Source organism: Culex pipiens, chromosome 3 (genome assembly GCF_016801865.2).
Source record: "Culex pipiens pallens isolate TS chromosome 3, TS_CPP_V2, whole genome shotgun sequence".
Classification (NCBI taxonomy): Eukaryota; Metazoa; Arthropoda; class Insecta; order Diptera; family Culicidae; genus Culex; species Culex pipiens.
Window position 1 is genome coordinate 166,198,350 of NC_068939.1, and position 20,387 is coordinate 166,218,736.

The following is a 20,387-nucleotide window of genomic DNA, read 5'->3' on the forward strand; positions in this document are numbered from 1 at the left end:
ATAAAAATTATCATCTCAGCTTGTCGCTTACGCCACTTAGTCGTATGAGTTTAGACTATACTAATACGACTAAGTGACATTAACGCCAAATTGAGATAATACAGGGTGACCACTCAAATCCCATTTTCAAATTCCCGACTTTTTCCGACATTTCTTATCTTAATGATGATTTTAAACAAAAAAAAACTCTTTATAGAAAAGTTTATATCAACCATAGAAAAAAATCTAAACAAATTTGAAAAAAAAACAAACTATTTACAATTTTCGTAAAAAAAGAAACTCAACAACAAACTCATAAAAAATACTTTAAAAATAGTAGCACTTATTATTTTGATTCAGAATAGAAACATAAACAAATAATAGTCATTGAAAAACAACCGAAAACTTAAAAATACTTATAGTTCCAATGTAAATTTTTAAAACTGGCAAACGTATAGTTTTTGATACTTCATTTCAACTTGAAATGGCAAAAAAATAAAGATAACAAGCTTTTCCCGACAAACTTCGTTCTGCCTTTTTTCGTTTGTTGACGTTTTTTGCTTTTTTGCTTTTCAGCCTCCTGTGATCAAAATTTGATTTTACGTAACTTTTCCCATACAATCTATAGATTTTCCGGAATCGGTTCCAGAGTGGCCAAAGTGTCAATTAGTTAGCGTATAAACCTTCCTTGGGCTTGTACGAACCCAACGCAACAAAAGCACCTCGATCCGACGCTCCGTATTGAACTGATTCGCGTTCGAACAAAACCATCGAAATTTTGTATATATATAGATTGAATGTAACTTTTTTTTTCTTAATTTTATTTTATTTTAAATTAAAGAACGCTTAAAACATGATTTCAAAGAATTTAGAAAAATATCTAGGAAACCGCTGAAAAAAATTAAGTTCCCTTCTAAATTTTGTAAATTTTGATATTGATTTTTTTAATCAATGCTGATGTATCCAGTTGTCAGTATTTAACTGTTAGGTATATTTTTTTTTCATTGAAAAATTCAAATTGATAAGATTCCATGTTTTACAACTTACTTTATGCGAAAAGTTCCAAGAGAAAAAATCTTTAAACATATTTGCAATAACTTAAATCAAAATTTCCTTCAATTATTTTTTTGATTTTTCATGTTTTGAATTTTTTCATGTTTACAAAACGTAAAAAAAATTTTCAATTTGTTTATTCAGAACGAACAACAATTGGATTTTATACGATATTTAAGTTTTCCGAAAACTAAAAATCTAGTTTAATCAATAGTTATGGATAAATTACTCACAAAAAAGTTCAAGATAAACATTTGAAAAAAATATTTAAAATGACTTAATAATATTTTCCACCAAAATAACCATTGCCAAACTCTAATTGGAATCGTTTTTCCAATTATTCAATCAATATTTGAACAGAATCATAACTTTACGCTGGCCGTTATCGTTAAAATTAAGTTCTATGTTTGTATAAGTTTTTAATTAACTTTTTTGTTGTTTTTAGTCAAATTAGTTTTTTATAAAAAGATTTTGTTTGATAAACAAAAATTAGTAAAAATCTATTGATTCATAATTTTTTTTTATGGAAATCTGTGACAAATGCATTCAATATTTATTTCTGAAATAGATTGAAATTGTGAAAAGAACCTTAAAACTTTAGGTAAGTTTCTGAAGAAAAATTGGGTGAATTTAATTTGAAGATTGTACAAGATATGACAAAAATAATTCAAGAGATAGAAAATAATTTTCAAACAGGTATGCTTGGAATTCCCGACTTTTCCCGACTTTGTAACCAAAAATCAAAAATTTCAGACATTTTCCCGATTTTTTGTGTATTTTGGCGAATTCCCGACTTTTTCCCGACTTGAGTGGCCACCCTGGATAATATCATTTTTGAGATCAACAAGTGTCAAAACAATATGTTGATAAATGTCGCATACGTCACTTTGGCAGAAGAGCGTAATTGGGCCACAGTGTGATATTTGTAGAACGCCCTTCTCAAATAAAATGTAACAAAAACTATTATTAATTTCTTGGAAATGATCACAAACAACTTTCAGCTGCACCATGAAATAAAAATAAACTTATCACCTTCCATGTCTAATCATTGTTCCCAAACAGTGTTACCGACATTGCCTCACCTCAGTTTCGTTCCAGTTCGCCTTAAAAATCTCAACCCCGCTGAGCGTTATCCCAAGCCCAACTGGGACACAATTTATTGCACAAAAAAACCCTTCGGCGGCTTCACCGACTCCTTCCTCGGAATTCTACCTGCATTGTGTCCACCGCGCAGAAGTCACGCACCGTCCGAACAATGCGCTACTGCAGAAGTCGGCGATTAGACGACGAATGAAGATGTCATCCGGTACCAGCTTGTTTATCCTAGGCCCGCCTGGCAAAACACTTCAACTTTTTTCTGACGCGGCGCGGAGGCGGACTGCTGACACATGGACTTGTTCTATCCCTCTCTGGAGATTAGAAGCCAAGTTGGGTGAGAAAGTTATACTTGAACGTTTCTCACCGAGATTTGTTTTGATTGGAGTTTGAAAACTCGCTATCCCGCAACGAATTCCGCGTTGTTACGCTTAAGCGTCACCGAGCGTCACCAAGCGTCACGCGAGCGTTCCCTTGCACCGTAAGATTTATCTTCGCCCAAAAGCGTGCTCTGCTCACTTCCTGGTGCCCCGAGAGTTGATGATCGCCAACCTTTATTTATTTCTCTCGTGTCCAGCAGCAGCAGCGAACGCGCAACGGGCAGTAATTCTGGGCAGAAACACGTCCGATCGTTATCACCACCCTAGGTGGAACTTGTCCGAGCTCGGTACCTGCGCCTTTTTTTCTCTCTTACTGCTTCTGACTGCCCTTTTTGGAAGCTTGCAAGAAAAGAAGTGCAGGCTTGATCAAACTGTCAACATATAGATTTTCAACATTTCACCTCCTGGTTACAGGTTCCTCCAGCTGGACACCAAACCGTCCAGCGAAGACCTCGAAAAGCGGAATCCCGGAGAACAAGAGGGGGCGCAGCAGCAGCGTTCCTATAATTATTTATTGCTTTCCGAATGTAGTTCATCTTGCAGACGATGAAAAGGGTCGCTGTCGAAAGGTTTCTTCTTCTGCCAACTCCGAGAGGCTCGAGTCTGGCCGAAACAAGCGGAACCGATTTTTGCGCACGCCGTTGGATCGTCGACTTCGAAACCTGTCAAGCTGGAGAGCGCCACGCAGCGGATCCCCGGACTTTTGGAGTGTTATTGGCTCCACGCGGTTCAATGTAGGTGTCGCCACTTGAGTTCAGCTCAGTTGTTTCGGATCAAACGATCCCAGTGAATTCCGTGGTGGCGATCGTTTGGGAGATTTCACGGGTAGTTGGGGATTTTGGTACAGAAACCCTAATCGATCAAGTCTTGAGGTTTTGCTTACCTTGAACTGAATCGCTTTGGTTGAGTTCAAAGTGTGTAAAGGTTACGTTCATTTGACAGATACACGCTGAAAGGGAACAACTCACAATTTTATTATAGTTTGTGATTTTAAAGTCTGAAATTTCAGAAAATTTGGTTCAAAAAGTGGCGGTTGACCCCAAATCTCATCAAACTTGATTCACCCATTTTTGGACATCATCTCAAAAAGAGGGGTGTCGCGCCCGGATTAGAGGATTGCTAAAATCGACGACGATGACGACGATTATTTTGAATGTGTGTGTGTGCCTTCCATTAACAAGGTCTGTGAAGGAGTTTGCGCATTCCATCGTGTCGGCAAACGATGCTCACCCTAGAAACTTGTTGAGCTGTCCAACTTTTGAAAACATTCGCTTCATCATCGCGCACTATCGAGCCCAGATCGAGCGGAACATTCTGGAAGGGCGTATTTTTTCTTTGGAGTGAAACTCCACTTTTAGTGTTTTTTTAGATGTGCGACAAAAAGGTCGAATTCCAAAAGGTTGAAAGTCAAAAAGGTCGAAAGTCAAAAGGTCGAAATCGATTAAACCAACTTTCGACCCAAATGATCGTTACCCCTTCGTCCCCTATGGAGATCACCACCCCAACTAGAAATCTTAAATTGATCATTCGTTTATCGTTTACAAAAGGCAGAACTTTAATCGTGTTTTTGTTACTATCTCCCTCTCACCGACGCAGGTACCGCCGATCAACAATGGGTCCCTGGTAGAAAATTGGACAAGGAGGTACAGCAAGGAAAGGGCTTCCCGGGGCATACATTGTCGACGACGGTCGAGAAAATTGTGATCTGCTTTATTTATGAAACGACCGTGAATCATCAATCTTGCGGAAATTGATGGCTTTCGAAGGTGGGTTCCCACCACACAGTACCATCTCGGAGAGAAGCTGGCCGCGTGACGAATTCCCCGATCGGAATTGCGCGCTAGTGCGTAAGAGCTGTGGGAAACGTTGGAGTTAACACTTTTGAACGTTCCGTGAAAGTACTGCCCTTTTGTGAATTTTGATGTTGTAGGTGAATCTTTCTACTTGCATTAAATCAAAGCAGCAATGTAATGATCTCAAAATTTGTTTTTCATAAATGAAGCTCTAAAGAAAACTGGGCCGAATGTCGGAAAATCGTTCGGCAGAATGAAAAACGGCAGAATGTCAAAAGGCAGAATACCAAACGACAGAATGCCAAACGGCAGAAAAATTTCAATATTGAGCAGAATTGCAAACGGCAGAAAATCTAATGGCAGATTGAGCCAGTAGATACGGCAGAATAAAAATGGCAGAAAAGGACAATATCAGTGTCATTTGGCAGAATTAAATGTTCAATTCTGCCTTTTTCCCAAAAACATTCTGCTAAAAGTAAAAAAAAATGGGAAAGAATGTGCCTTAGAATGTGCCGTCTGACAGAACAGGAAAAATATCAGAATTTTCAAAATCTGGTCACCTGACAGAAAAACAGTAGACTGAACAGCAATATCTCAGTAAGCAGGAAGAAAATCGAATGGCAGAATGAGCCTTTAAAAATTACAAATAAATTCAGACAAACAACATCAGTTACATTTGGCAGAAAAAAAAGTAAATCTTTCCCTGTTCCTGAGGGGAACACCCTTGAAGAATATCGGGGCCGGCATTTACAAAGCGGATTCAGTGACAGTTTATTAATCAACTTAATGCTAACATGTTAAGGTTAATGTTAACATTCCATAGGTTGTCTTCATAAGGTTACGTGATAAGGTCCAGTTTGTGACGATGCACTACCTTCCCTTTACTAAGCAATCGAATCCAGAAGGGAAAAGATCGCCAGTTGTGTTAGTCCGAGCCGGGATTTGAACCCCGATCTACCGCATACGAGGCGGAAGCGTTACCACTGGGCTACGTGGCTCGATCAAATTTGGCAGAATTGATCTGATAATGTCACATAAATGTTCTGCCAAACGGCAGAAAATCGAATGGCAGAATAAATCCCATCACAGAACAGATAAAACGTCAGAATATCCTCTGGTAAAAATATTTATTTGGGTGAAAGGCAGAATTGAATTATCAACAGAAACGGTCACTTGGCAGAAAATCAGTTGACCCATTTCTGCGATGAATTTGGAACAGAAAATATCAGTGCCATGCGTGTCACTTGGAAACAAAAAATCAAGCGGTAAGAAAACGAAAGGCAGAATGAGCCAGTATAAACGGCAGAAAAAAAATTGCCAGAAAAGGACAATATCAGTAACATTTGGCAGATTCGATTACCATATTCCGATAAATAGTAACATAAACGTTCTGCCAAACGGCAGAAAATCGAATGGCAGAATCAGCCACCTCACAGAACAGAAAAAGGCAGAATATCCTCTGGTAAAAATATTTATTTGGGTGAAAGGCAGAATTGAATTATCATAATTGAATACGCCAGGGTAAAAGGCAGAAAAAAATCGCCAGCAAAGAACAGTAGGCAGGACATCAGTAATATTTGGCAGAATTTATTACCCAATACTGATAAAGTCACATAAACAAATCGCCAGCAAAGAACATTAGGCAGGACATCAGTAATATTTGGTAGAATTGATAACCCAATACTGATAAAGTCACATAAACATTCTGCCAAACGACAGAAAATCGAATGGCATCGAATCAACACCCTGACATAACAAATAAATGGCAGAATATCATCTGATAAAAATATTTAGGTGAAATGCAGAATCGAATTATCAATAGAAACGGTCACTTGGCAGAAAACCAGTTGACCCATTTCTGCAATAAATTTGGAGTAAACAGAAAATTTCAGTAGCATGCGTGTCATTTGGAAAAAAAAAATCAAGCGGCAGAAAAACGAATGACAATATCAGTAATATTTGTCAAAATTGATTAACCAATACTGATAAAGTCACATAAACATTCTGCCAAACGGCAGAATCAGCAACCTCACAAAACAGAAAAAAGGCAGAATATCCTCTGGTAAAAATGTTTGTTTGGGTGAAAGGCAGAATTGAATTATCAACAGAAACGGTCACTTGGCACAAAATTAGTTGACCCATTTCTGCAATGAATTTGGATTGAACAGAAAATTTCAGTAGCATGCGTGTCATTTGGAGGAAAAAAATCAAGCGGCGCGAAAATGAATGGCAGAATAAGCCAGTATAAACGGCAGCAAAATCGCCGGAAAAGGACAATATCAGTAACATTTGGCACAATTGATTACGATATTCTGATAAAAAAGAAACATGAACGTTCTGCCCAACGACAGAAATTCGAATGGCAGAGTCATTCACCTCACATAACAGAAAAAGGCAGAATATCCTCTGGTAAAAATATTTATTTGGGTGAAAGGCAGATTTGAATTATCAACAGAAACGGTCACTTGGCAGAAATTCAGTTGACCACTTTCTGCAATGAATTTGGACTGAACAGAAAATGTCAGGTGTGTCATTTGGAGCAAAAATTCAAGCGGCGCGAAAACGAATGGCAGAGTATGCCAGTGTAAAAGGCAGAAAAAAACGCCAGAAAAGGACAATATCAGTAACATTTGGCAGATTTGATAACCAAATTCTGATAAAGTCACATAAACGTTCTATCAAACGACAGAAAATCGAATGGCAGAATCAGCCACCGCAAAGAACAGAAAAAGCAGAATATCCTCTGGTAAAAATATTTATTTGGGTGAAAGGCAGAATTGAATTATCAACAGAAACGGTCACTTGGCAGAAAATCAGTTGACCCATTTCTGCGATGAATTTGGAACAGAAAATATCAGTGCCATGCGTGTCACTTGGAAACAAAAAATCAAGCGGTAAGAAAACGAAAGGCAGAATGAGCCAGTATAAACGGCAGAAAAAAAATTGCCAGAAAAGGACAATGTCAGAAACTTTAGGCAGAATTGATTAGTTTGGATTTTTTTTGAGTTAAAGGCAGATTTGTTCAATAAAAACAGATCGGTCACTTGGTAGAAAACCAGTTGATCCATTTCTGTTTTGGTTTAGGATCGAAAAAAAAATAATTTGCGGACAGTGTAATTTGAAAAAATCAAACGGCAGAAAATCTAATGGCAGAATTAGCTAGTGGAAACGTCAGAACGTCAGATTTTGTTGTGTAAGATGCAGAATTGGTAGCAAACCAATTGACCCATTTATGGACTAATTTGCTGCTTTTTCTACCTTTTGGTTCTGCCAAACGACAGAAAAATTTTTGGCAGCAAAAAACATATACACAAATTCCAAACAACAGGAAAAGAACATTATAATGAGCGTTCTGGCAGATTTGACAGAAAAAGTCATCTGGCAGAAATTTACTCGGCAGAAATGTATTACTGTCGTTTGGCGTTCTGCCGAACGATTTTCTGCTGCTCGACGTTAACCTGCCACCACTTTGACAGGTCATCAAGCGTTAGCGTTAGCGCGACAGGGGGGTTCGACCCGCGAGCCGGGCTTTTTTTTCAATTTCTCAAAGGCCACCTACGGCCGAAACCTAAAGTTTCAACGATTATCAATCATCTTTTCCCGTGAACCTTAAGCGCGCGCGCTCGGATCTTCACAACTTACGTTACGAATCACAGTTGGCCGGCGAGATTCTTGAGTAGCCAGAGCCTACTGTGACGAAGGGTTCGTCGCGCGCGCCGCCTAATCCGCTCATTTTAACGAGATTTGTGTGGTGTCTTCGACATCCTCACCCTTTTTTTCTCTCGAAGTTCTTCGGCCCCTCTTCAAGAAGGTAGTTCCCGGTCTGTCAGACACCGGACTGTTTATCTTCGATTTTTACTCCCGGATTTTGGTTTATGGTTATGGTCCCTTTTGCTCTCTGTTGTGTTGATGTGTTCGCTGGTAGTTTTTCTCGTTAGAAGTTACGAGTGGTTCAAATAGTTTGGGCATAAATTAAGAACAAATATTTTCTCACTTCTGTCAGCGTCTCGTTCTGACAGACGCACACAAAGCACGCCATAATGGCTACCGGTCGCTTGACAGCCGCCGCGCGTCGGCAATTTTTATAGCGGCCGCCATTATGGCTTCGCGCCAAAACCGTTGATAAACGGAACTTCCAGCCCCGGCTAAATGATAAAATTGCTCACCAAATTCCTCTCTCGAAATTAATTTTTCTTCGCACAGCCCGGCGCGATCGCACCTCGTGGACGCAAGGTGAGGTTCCACAGGCTGGAGGAAGATTTGTTAATTGGTTCATGTCTGCCGGCAATTAGAATATCTCAACGCGCTCCACCGATATGTTTTTTTGTTGTGTTATTTTTGTTTAGTTTGCCTCTTTCCCACATCTTCTTCGGCAAACAAAACACGCAACATTCGGCTTCTTCCCCTGCTTCTGCTTCCCAAGTCTGCTCTCCAAAACCCAAATCGAAGAGGCAACAAAACGCAGCACACTTGAGTAGTTGAGGCCGAAAAAAACGGGGCCCCCGATCGTTTGGAACCCGCGGCGTTTGGCCATTCCCATGTGCCCAGGTCGTCGTCGAGAATATTGGTCTCTTCCTGTCTTCCTCCTTCCATCAGCAGAGGCAAAGGTGAACGTCGCAAGGTGCCCAGCCGCCATCTTTGCTTCACAGTGGTGCCAACGTTGCGATGCGACCTTCAATCTAGTTAGCGGTGATTTGGCCCCGAAAGCTGGCCCCACTGCGCTGACTCAGCGCTCGCGCCTACCGCGTTTTATTGACCACTGGTTGAGCTTCGGGAAACCTGCGAACAGGAGGTGAACCTTAGACATTGGTAATTTTGACAGTTCTGGCAAGATTGCTGAAGCTCAAGGTTCGACAGCTTTCGCTTCCTTCCTTTCAGCTCCTCAACCGTAAGCCTTCAGCCACCGACGGGAAAGGCCAAAGGCGTCTCTAGTTAATAGGAAAATTAACATTCCGTTAATCCCTTGGACCTGGCAGGAGTGGCCGCGGCAGCGGGGAAGGAACTTCTTCTTGAGCAGCTTCTTGAACCGTGCCGCGAGAGCTTCTAATTTCCAAACACTCCGAGATGATGGTCAGAGTTGCGTTGTTGAAAAGATTAAATGCGCATATCTCTTCTGGCCGGGACGCAGTTATCTAGAACGACTCCTCTAGTGTGTGATGTGAGAACGTGTTTTCGATCGGGGCCCGTCGTTAACGTAATCTCAGTTGATCACTGTAGTTCCCACTCTACGCGGTTTGGTTTCGGCCACGGCTTGTTTTCATTGCTGAGCTTAAGCGGAATGGGGCATTCGAGGGTTCGAATAGTAATTCTTGTAAAAATGACCAAAAAGATGTTGAACAACTGAAAAAAGGAAGGAATCATTCTTATTAACCATTAGAAAACCATTTGAGGTCATATGTTGTAAGTTGCGATTTCCGCAATTGATTTAAAGAAGCTTTGCTGAAGAGTCATACATTTCGATGAACTGGCAACACTTCCATTTCTGGCCAGATGTTGTCAATTGCAATTAAAATTCAGTTTCAATTTTTATGCTTTGTTTGATGACCTATTCGGGAACAATAAGTTTTGACGATCTGGCAACACAGTCAGTACACAGAAAAAAAGTTTAATTTTGGAATGTTGAAAATTTGGTAGGTTGAATATTACCTCTTTTTTTGAGTCATATTACAGAAAAAATGTGTAAAAATGTGAACCTGATGAACATTTATCATAAACTGATGAAAATTCATCATTTTCTGAGGTAAAATTCATCATTTTATGACACGGAATCTGTCACCATTTCCTGATGAATACTACCATCCTTTTTTTCTGTGTAGATTATGAAACTAAACTTTGATAAAAAAAAATGCATTGGCATAGTGTCGTCCAAATCAGAAAATACAAAATGAAAAATCTAGCATAAAATTACCAAAATTTTAAAGAATAAGATCGCTGGGGTGCAAATCCAATTAGATTTTGGCGATTGTCCATGCTACATACAAAAAAATATTTTTTTTGCTTTGAATTTTTCATCCATTATGGACTGTAGTCATGCCCCGGTTTTGCACTTTCCCGGTTTTGATTCGTTCAGCTGCCTCCGGTTTTGGATTTGGGGTGATGGCATCTATATCCATTGCAATTATAATTACATGAAAATTTTCACAAATATACGTATTTTTCCTGTATTTTAAAAATATGTATTTTAAAAAGTATTCAAAATTATTTTTATTGCTATATGGGTATCAAATGATCGCATTTTTTTTTCATTCATTTCGAAAAAAAATTAATTAACAAAGTTTTTGAAAATACTCAAAATTTTCACAAAACAACGTATTTTTTTAAAAATACTCAAAATATCTGTTTTTTACAGTATAGGTATCAAACGATCTGAATTTTTGCATACATTTTTTGTTTTTTTTTTTTGGAAATACGTAGTTTTGTAAAATTTTTTAGTATTTTCAAAAAATGTTGTAATTAATTTGAAGTGTATGACAAAATCCCAAGCGAGTTTTTTGTGAAAATTTGTAATATTTTCAAAAAAAAAAATTATTACATTCAATGTAATAAAAACATTTTTTGAAAATATTACAAATTTTCACAAAAAACTCGCTTGGGATTTTGTCATACATTTCGAATTAATTACAACATTTTTTGAAAATACTCAAAATTTTTACAAAACTACGTATTTCCAAAAAAAAAAACTCTAAATTTCAGTTTTCACAATATGGGTACCAAACGATCGGGATTTTTTCATACATTTTGAATGTAATAACAACATTTTTTGAAAATACTCAAAATTTTCACAAAACTACGTATTTTCGAAAATATATTCGAAATTTCAAAATGTTGAGTATTTTCAAAAAATGTTGTCTTTACATTCGAAATGTATGAAAAAATCCCGATCGTTTGGTACCCATATTGTGAAAACTGAAATTTAGAGTTTTTTTTTTGGAAATACGCAGTTTTGTAAAAATTTTGAGTATTTCAATAAAAAATGCTATTACATTCGAAATTTATGAAAAAATCCGACCATTCATTCTACAACCCCATTTTAGTCAAATTTGAGTTGTTGATTGCCTATTAAAAAATAAAATGCATTTTTTTTCAATTTTGCATCACCGCCACTTTGGCCACCATCTTGGATTTAAAAATTCTAAATCATTTTAGTGTAGTTAAGGGGTCATACGTAAGCTCGACAATCAAAAATTAGGCAACGAAAATTAAAAAAAAAATCGTGATTCGATTATCCGAAGTTTCGATTATCCGAAGTGAAATTTTTCCGAGACCTTCGGATAATCGAGTCTAGACTGTACTTTATTATAGAGCAGTTCTCTAGGATTTCGGTCATTCGATTTTTTTTTGTATTTTTTAATCCGACTGAAACTTTTTTGGTGCCTTCGGTATGCCCAAAGAAGCCATTTTGCATCATTAGTTTGTCCATATCATTTTCCATACAAATTTGGCAGCTGTCCATACAAAAATGATGTATGAAAATTCAAAAATCTGTATCTTTTGAAGGAATTTTTTGATCGATTTGGTGTCTTCGGCAAAGTTGTAGGTATGGATACGGACTACACTGAAAAAAATAATACACGGTAAAAAAAATTTGGTGATTTTTTTATTTAGCTTTTTATCACTAAAACTTGATTTACAAAAAAACACTATTTTCAATTTTTTTTTTTTTTTTGATATGTTTTAGAGGACATAAAATGCCAACTTTTCAGAAATTTCCAGGTTGTGCAAAAAATCATTGCCCGAGTTATGAATTTTTTAATCAATACTGATTTTTTCAAAAAATCGAAATTTTGGTCGTAAAAATTTTTCAACTTCAATTTTCGATGTAAAATCAAATTTGCAATCAAAAAGTACTTTAGTGAAATTTTGATAAAGTGCACCGTTTTCAAGTTATAGCCATATTTAAGTGACTTTTTTGAAAATAGTCGCAGTTTTTCATTTTGTTAAATTTGTGCACATGTTTGCCCAGTTTTGAAAAAAATATTTTTGAAAAGCTGAGAAAATTCTCTATATTTTGCTTCTTCAGACTTTGTTGATACGACCTTTAGTTGCTGAGATATTGCAATGCAAAGGTTTAAAAAAAGGAAAATTGTTTTTTTCTAAGTCTCACCCAAACAACCCACCATTTTCTATCGTCAATATCTCAGCAACTAATGGTCCGATTTTCAATGTTAAAATATGAAACATTTGTAAAATTTTCCGATCTTTTGGAAAAAAATATTTTCAAAATTTTCAAATCAAGACTAACATTTTGAAAGGGCGTAATATTGAATGTTTGGCCTTTTTGAAATGTTAGTCTTGATTTGAAAATTTTGAAAATATTTTTTTCGAAAAGATCGGAAAATTTCACAACTGTTTCATATTTTAACATTGAAAATCGGACCATTAGTTGCTGAGATATTGACGATAGAAAATGGTGGATTGTTTGGGTGAGACTTAGAAAACATCAATTTTCCTGTTTTTAAACCTTTGCATTGCAATATCTCAGCAACTAAAGGTCGTATCAACAAAGTCCGAAGAAGCAAAATATAGAGAATTTTCTCAGCTTTTCAAAAATATTTTTTTCAAAACTGGGCAAACATGTGCACTAATTTAAAAAAATGAAAAACTGCGACTATTTTCAAAAAAGTCACTTAAATATGGCTATAACTTGAAAACGGTGCACTTTATCAAAATTTCACTAAAGTACTTTTTGATTGCAAATTTGATTTTACATCGAAAAATGAAGTTGAAAAATTTTTACGACCAAAATTTCGATTTTTCGAAAAAATCAGTATTGATTAAAAAATTCATAACTCGGTCAATGATTTTTTGCACAACCTGGAAATTTCGGAAAAGTTGGCATTTTATGTCCTCTAAAACATATCAAAAAATAAAAAAAAAATAAAAATAGTGTTTTTTTGTAAATCAAGTTTTAGTGATAAAAAGTTAAATAAAAAAATCACCAAATTTTTTTTACCGTGTGTAATTTTTTTCCAGTGTAGTCCATATCCATACCTACAACTTTGCCGAAGACACCAAATCGATCAAAAAATTCCTTCAAAAGATACAGATTTTTGAATTTTCATACATCATTTTTGTATGGACAGCTGCCAAATTTGTATGGAAAATGATATGGACAAACTAATGATGCAAAATGGCTTCTTTGGGCATACCGAAAGCACCAAAAAAGTTTCAGTCGGATTAAAAAATACAAAAATTAAAATTGAAGAAAAAAGACCGATTTTGTAGAGAATTGCTCTATAGTTAAGCTGCTGCCAAAAATTTGCAAAATATCAATGAATGCATGAAAAAAAAATCCTAAAGTTGTTGTGGTCTTTTTCCAATCTTTGGCCCGAAACTTCAAAATTCAATAAATTAAAAATTAACGTTATACAATGTATTTTAAATAGTTTTCAATCAATTGTACAATTTATTTCAAAATTTGAAATATTATTTGCAATGGCTCAATCTTAGCATCATTAATGAGCATCGTCGTGTATTTAATTAAATGTGCCGCTTTTTCTTTGAAAACTGCAGATATTATGATTTTTTTGTATTTTAAACATTTAGTTTGTTGATTTAAACAAAATATTTTCTTCAAGTATAAAAAGCCTTTGATAACACAGGAAAAACTCAAGATATCAACTCTAAACGAGAGTAAAGTGACCACTATTATTATTAATGTTGATTGCAGCACGGTACATCGTTATCACCCCGTCGTCACCGTCATCATCACCGTCGTGGCTTCTTGTTACCGGCGGTTGTCGCACACTGTCAGTTAGCACCACTCCGCGTTCCGTAATGTAAACAACAATGACCAACAAGCCGGCCGGCCGGCCGGTCTGCACGGCACTCTACGCTTACGATTACGTCAACTCAGAGAGCTCTCGCCGCGGCGGTGTACGTTTCAGATGTCGCGTCTTCGTGGAGAATGCATTTGCGAGCGTATTTTTTGAAAAGACTTTTTTTAAATTCAAAAAAAAGTTTTTGAAAAAAAATGATAAATTTTCTGAATTTATGTTTTTTAGTTGCAGATTTTGACCATATTTTTTTATTATCCCTTTTCAAAAGTGCCTCCCCAAACTTTATCTCCAGCTTCTTGCCGGCGTGCTGTTTGACTTCTTCCCGGCGAAGGATGTTTGTTTGTTTGTGTCTCGCTCGAAATGCACTTCCATTTTATGATTATTTTTTGATACATGCATTCACTCACGTTTGCCCACTTTGCACTGGATTCGAACGCGGTCGATGTCGTTGGCTCTTTAATATGAAAAGGTAAACACAGCACACGCAGGGTCGGAAAATGGCTCAACTAAGTGGAGCTTAAGCGCGAGAGAGTATATAAATCACGAGGAATGTGGACATAATTTACCACGTTTACGGAATGTTGTTTTTTAATGGAAAATGACCACTTGAAATTGTTTCGGTATGAAATATGACCCTGTGCAGTTTTCGGAAGAATTTTGGGTAATTTTAACGCGTAATCTTGAAAATAATTTATTATCCTACGAAAAAAAATATGTCATCGAGTGTCTCGCCCCTCGTCGCGGCCATAAACCCGTCATTGTAAACTACAGACAAATTCGAAATGTAAACTGTCAAACGAAACATTCAGTACGCAAAGTAAGTGTAAATATTGATGAGCTGTCTAACTGAGCCGGTTCGTGAAAGAAGGCAGGATCGGTGCGATTTGCATGAGAAGTTTGATGTTGAATTTGGCATAAAATTAACTAAAACAATTTTTTGGAAATTTCATTTTAAATTAATTGTACAGTCATTTCAATTTATTGTTAAGAATTGTGGTTGAACAAAAAAATATTTTTTTCAAAATTGTGTTGTAATTTTTTTGTACTAAAACAAGATATTATGAACAATCATGATTTCTCAGCTTCTTGTGAGCACATGTTGAATCGACTTGTCAAAAATATGGTGCCCGGCCTAAATTTTCTATGAAAGTGTTTTTCGGAACCTCGCTTTTTTATTTTCAAAAAGCTAGGAAACTGTAATTGTTACAAGTTTGGGTCAAGTTTCTCGCAAATGAATACTACCTTCACAAAGTTTGCTAACATAGAAAACTATTTTTGGGCTAAATAGTTTTCATGAACAATTAGTTAGATTTACTCAGTTGTCAATTACTATATTATTTATGTTTGATATTCAAACCCAAAATCAATCATACAAATATGAATGAAATACTAATTCTATTCCATAAATCGTCGTTTGTGTGCTATTGTGTGACATTTCTGCTGTAAAAAATATTGGTTGTGTCACTAGATAGCACACAAGTGCTTTAAGATTTAATTCTTTCCAATAGATTTTTAAATAATTGATTTAAAAAGCGCTTCATGTGTTTCACATTTCAAGCCTAATTTTCGAATAATTTAAGAAAAAGTATCACAAAACGCGTTATGGATACATCGTTACAGCAATGGTTATGTCACAAATTTGCAAAATATCAAAGAATTTATGAAAATATTAATATCTTTTAAGTTTCTTGTCTTTTTCCTGATCTGTGGTCAAAACTAGGCAACCAATCGATTTTTTAAGTTTTTTTTCGATAAAAATTACAATTTATGGCATTTTTTTTTCACTGATTTTAAAAAAATATTTCAAGCATAAAATTGAAGTTCCCCCCCCCCCGCCCCCCTCTTAAAAATTGTCCCAAATTATAAGGGAAAATCATTTATTTGTTGAAAATAAAATTTTCTTTGAATAAATTTGTTTAATTGATTGTACAATCTATTTTGAACGTTTACGTTTCCTTCACGCACAAAAATTGAGTGAGTTTGAATCAAAAATCCTGTTTGTTTAAAACAAATATCTTGCTTTATGAAATCAACAAACCTTTTTTATAAACTTAATAATCACATATTATCAATCTCACAAACATTTTGTCAGTTTGGCAAACATGTTTGTTGTCTTCGATTCGATTTTTTTAAACGTGTACTGAAAATTTTGAGTGTATTATTTTCACCTTCACTGAACTATAAAGATGGCCGATGTTTTCTTTGTGCGGCTTTTTAACGACAATTCTTCGGAATGTGGCAAGTTCGTAAGTATTCATTATCTTCAGTATTGAATTTTGAATACAATATGTTTTTTTTTCTTTTAAAATCAATCAGTGATGGTCGCGAATCCAACGTAGAATTGCTGGTCCAGTTCCGGCCAAGGTTCCTGGATTCCTGCTGTTTTCAGGTGAGAGGTCTTTATTTCTTTTTAACAATGTTGCTCCATTAGGAACAAATAATGCCACAATGAATTCTAAAACATTTGCATTTTTTCAGTGTTTTTCCCGCATTGGATCCACAACTAAGTCAGCAAAGGATTTTCCTGGCTCCAGTTTTTGGACAACAGAGTGTTATTAGTGAAATGTTGAGTGATTAATCAGTTATATTTTATAGTAAATGAATTCTTGAAAAATATAAATAAAATATAAACAAACAATACTTACTTTGAAAATACAGAAAAAGAAGAATAACCTGTTAAACCAGATTATCAGTTCCATAATATAGTTTATTCATTCGATAAACATGTTTGTTGAACCATCCCTCATGATAGTTGATCGATTTAAAATGTCAATTTGGGGTCATAACAAACATGTTTGTTGAATCCACAAAATTGTTGGTTTGAATTGGACAAACATGTTTGCGGGCCCTGAGATGACTATCATGTTTGTGGAGTACACCCAACATTTTGCTGGGTGTACAATCGGATTTTTCTGCGTGTTCTGCATTTTTAATCAAATAGGGCACTTTTAGACTTTTTGCAATCTTGAGTTGGGACCACAAATCGGAAAAAAAATGTTTTAATCAAATATTATTTTCATAAAATTCATTGATATTTTGCAAACTTCTAATTAAAGTTGCACCAGCCTTATTCTGTTTGTATTGTTCAATTAAAAAAAGGTATGACTTCAAAAAAGCAAGGCTGAGTATTTTTTGCGAAATGTTATGCAACAATTGATAAGTAAATTTGATAGGCAAACTAGCCTCATCCCGTTTTTTTTTAGGTTTTGATAACAGGTTTGTTATAGATAAAAATATCATAACATACTGAACAGAAAATAAACCAAAGCCAACTGCTTTGAGTCTTGAATATTTTTTTATCTGTCATTTTGGACAGCAGAAAAATAAAAAAATGTATAAAAAAATACAAGCCATGGTTTTAACCAATGCTTGAAAAGGGATCTATCACTGAATGGGAATGCTCGATATTCGATAGAACATTCTGTCAGCGATCATTTCCCAAAACGATATTTGATCGCTGACACACAACGCCTATCATGACCGTCGTTGCTTGGCGACGGTCAGTGAACGTAAACACGAAGACGAAACGAACGAAAAATGCCTCAAGCTCAAGCAGCCGCCCGAACGAGACAACGTGCTCTTTCTCTTTCTCTCGTTTTTGTCTCTCTCTTCCTAATGTATGCTGCGTGGTGACAGGAGTCATATCAAGCAAAACATTGTAAAAGGTTCAAAGTCCATTTTCAAAACATTGAGAAAAATCAAAATGAAGTTTGGAAAAAGTTTTTCAAATCCTAATTCAAGCTTATGAAGATTATCTAAGAGATTATTCACTTAAATAGTGAAAAACTATTACGGCTACGTTGTGCTGTACTTAGAATTACCAAAAAATATATTTTATTCGAGAAAATTGATGAAAAAGCAACAAAGGCCCTGATAAAAATATTTTGCACCATGGGGGGCGAGTTGGCCCTTTTCATTTTAGATCCTTTGAAAACAGTGAAAGTTTCACTTTCCGTTTTGGCCCTTGGCCTAACACGAAGCCCGATTGTTTTTGTTTACTTTTTTTTGGTCGGCCCGTGGCCAAAATAAATCTAACCAAAACAAATCCTAGTCTCTTGTTTGGCCTTTTGCATCCAATCTAATTTTTCAGCATTTTATAATTTTTGAAGTCTTTTGATTGATTTAAGTGTTAAATATTTTCTGATGTGAGGTGATGGGTGCAATATTCATAGATACCGTCAGAACAATCACAGGTAAGCCTAGTTTTAAAGAAATCTTTTGCTCTTTTAAGTTAGCTGAAAAATCACGTTACAGAATAAACTGCGGAGTAACGGCCCAGGTGGCTCAGGCTGGCTAAGTCTCCCGAAAAAACGTCGGAGAAAATGTTCCAGGCATATCCAGAAGAGGAAATTGAAACTTTGGAAGCAACTCCGAACAATCAGCCGACGGATGGTGGTGCTACAGTTCCAAAAACGGTCAATTTTTTATACGAGCCCTCCAAAGAGGGTTATAGAAACGCACGGGTTGACCACTTTCCCGGCTGCAGTTTAATCTGTCCGAGTAGGCCTTGCGGTAAACGGTTTACAGACACGAGCAACATATGGACCTGGTAGTGGTTGGTTGCAGGAACCTGACCCGGCCAAACTAGTGCAGCAGGTCGAACGCGTGATCTACATCGACCCGGGGGAGAAGCAGCTCAAGGCAGTGAAGAGAGAGTAATGTCGACAGAGTGATGCTGGTTGAGATTGACCTGTAGGTGGTCAGCTAGTTTCGAGTGTTTAAAATGAAATAAATTGTGATCTTTCGACTTTATTCTACATTACTTTAATTTATTCGCCGTGTCCGATTTTAGCTGTTTCAGAAATCTATAAATGTGGTTGCGAATTATACACCTTGATCTCATGCTCGTCACACATCACGAAGTACAGTCAACCGACGTTGTTTTATGACGACCAGCACGCTCGAATTTCAGTTATCGATTCCGGAACAGCCCTGACTTGTACCGGCCGCCGCTGCTTCCGGTAGCAGATTCTTCTCGGACCCATTTCCGCAGTCGCAATGTTCTCCTTCCGGTCCGCCGCTTTGTGCTGCTTTTTGGTTGTCTTCTTCGAGTGCGACTTGAGTTGGTTGAAAACCTTATTCGACAACTTCATATCGAATTCTGCCCCGTCCCCGGTCGAAAACTCCGGCGGAAATGACATAACCTTGCACGCGTTCTTCCGCCCGGAAATGTCCTGTTTATGCTTCGTGACCATTTCTCCGTCCTCGTTCACCTTGTATCCGACCCTCGGAATCGTTTTCTCCTCCTTCTCGTTCGTCTCAAACCGATCCCAGTCCGCTGTCGGATCAACCGGAACCTCCACCTGGTCCTCCTCGTCGTACAGCAGCTCTTCCGGAACCATCCGATAGTTTTTCAACGAAATCTTCACGCACGAGTTCTTGTTCCGGTGGTTCTCCTCCCGCTTCAACTGCTCATCGTACTCGGAGTCAAACTGTGCCTGCAACAGCTTCGCAATGGCCACATCCGATTCCAGCTGCTTTTGATCGGCTTCCTCAATCGCCCTCAACACATCTTCCGGAATCACGTCCTCCACGCGGCGTATAGACGGTCCAGGCCTGCAAGAGAAAAAAAAACATCTCAACTCAAATAGACCAAAATTTAATAAGAGCCCCCTCAACAATTCTCACCCCTCTTTGAACGGATCCAGCAGCAATCTCGGATCAATCACCCGCGAGCTTCCGGCAACGGGTTCCGGTGGCGGAGGTGCTGGCAGTTGCACCGGAGCAGATTCTTCTCGGAAAGTCGTAGCAGTCACAGCCACCTAGTTTGATGGTCGTGTCCAGGGTCAGCATGTTCTTGTTTCGAACACTAAATCATCCACCGCTGACGTCAGTGGTTCCAGGTTGATGAGACCGTCTTTATCGACGCAGCCGGAAGCAGTAATGTGTTCCGTGGCCTCGCCGCTCCGTTCCGTCGCGGTCGCTGGTTGTTTTTCTAATATTTGAAACAAAGGGCCATACTTCGTTCTGGTCTTTGTTTTGAAACACATTGTTTTCGTCCCTGAGCTAATACCTTTACAAAAACAAAACAACCCACTTTCCATATTGGACCTCGGGAGCAAAGGGTCTATGAGAAATCTTCAAAACAAACAAAAAGTCATGGGTTTGGGCCTTTGTAAAATTCTATTTTTTCGCTCAAAAGTGATATTTTTTATACTTGTTTCAATATGTAGCGTTAGTTAAAGGTTCTTAGCATCGTTTGCAACAAAAAAGCTGTTTGTTTACTTTTTTGACTTGGGTCCTTTTACAATGTTTTGCTTGATATGATTGCTATCATTGGAGAGATGATCGGAATCTCGGTAGAATGT

General features: G+C 37.0%; 1 protein-coding gene and 1 pseudogene across 8 annotated transcripts in view; both read right to left on the reverse strand.

The window, feature by feature from the left end:
* Positions 1 to 20,387, reverse strand: part of LOC120418708 (interference hedgehog-like) — a 127,961-nt gene that overhangs the window by 96,489 nt on the left and 11,085 nt on the right. The gene's annotated exons all lie outside the window — the stretch shown is intronic.
* LOC120418747 (serine/threonine-protein kinase RIO3-like) lies at positions 17,726 to 19,844 on the reverse strand (annotated as a pseudogene).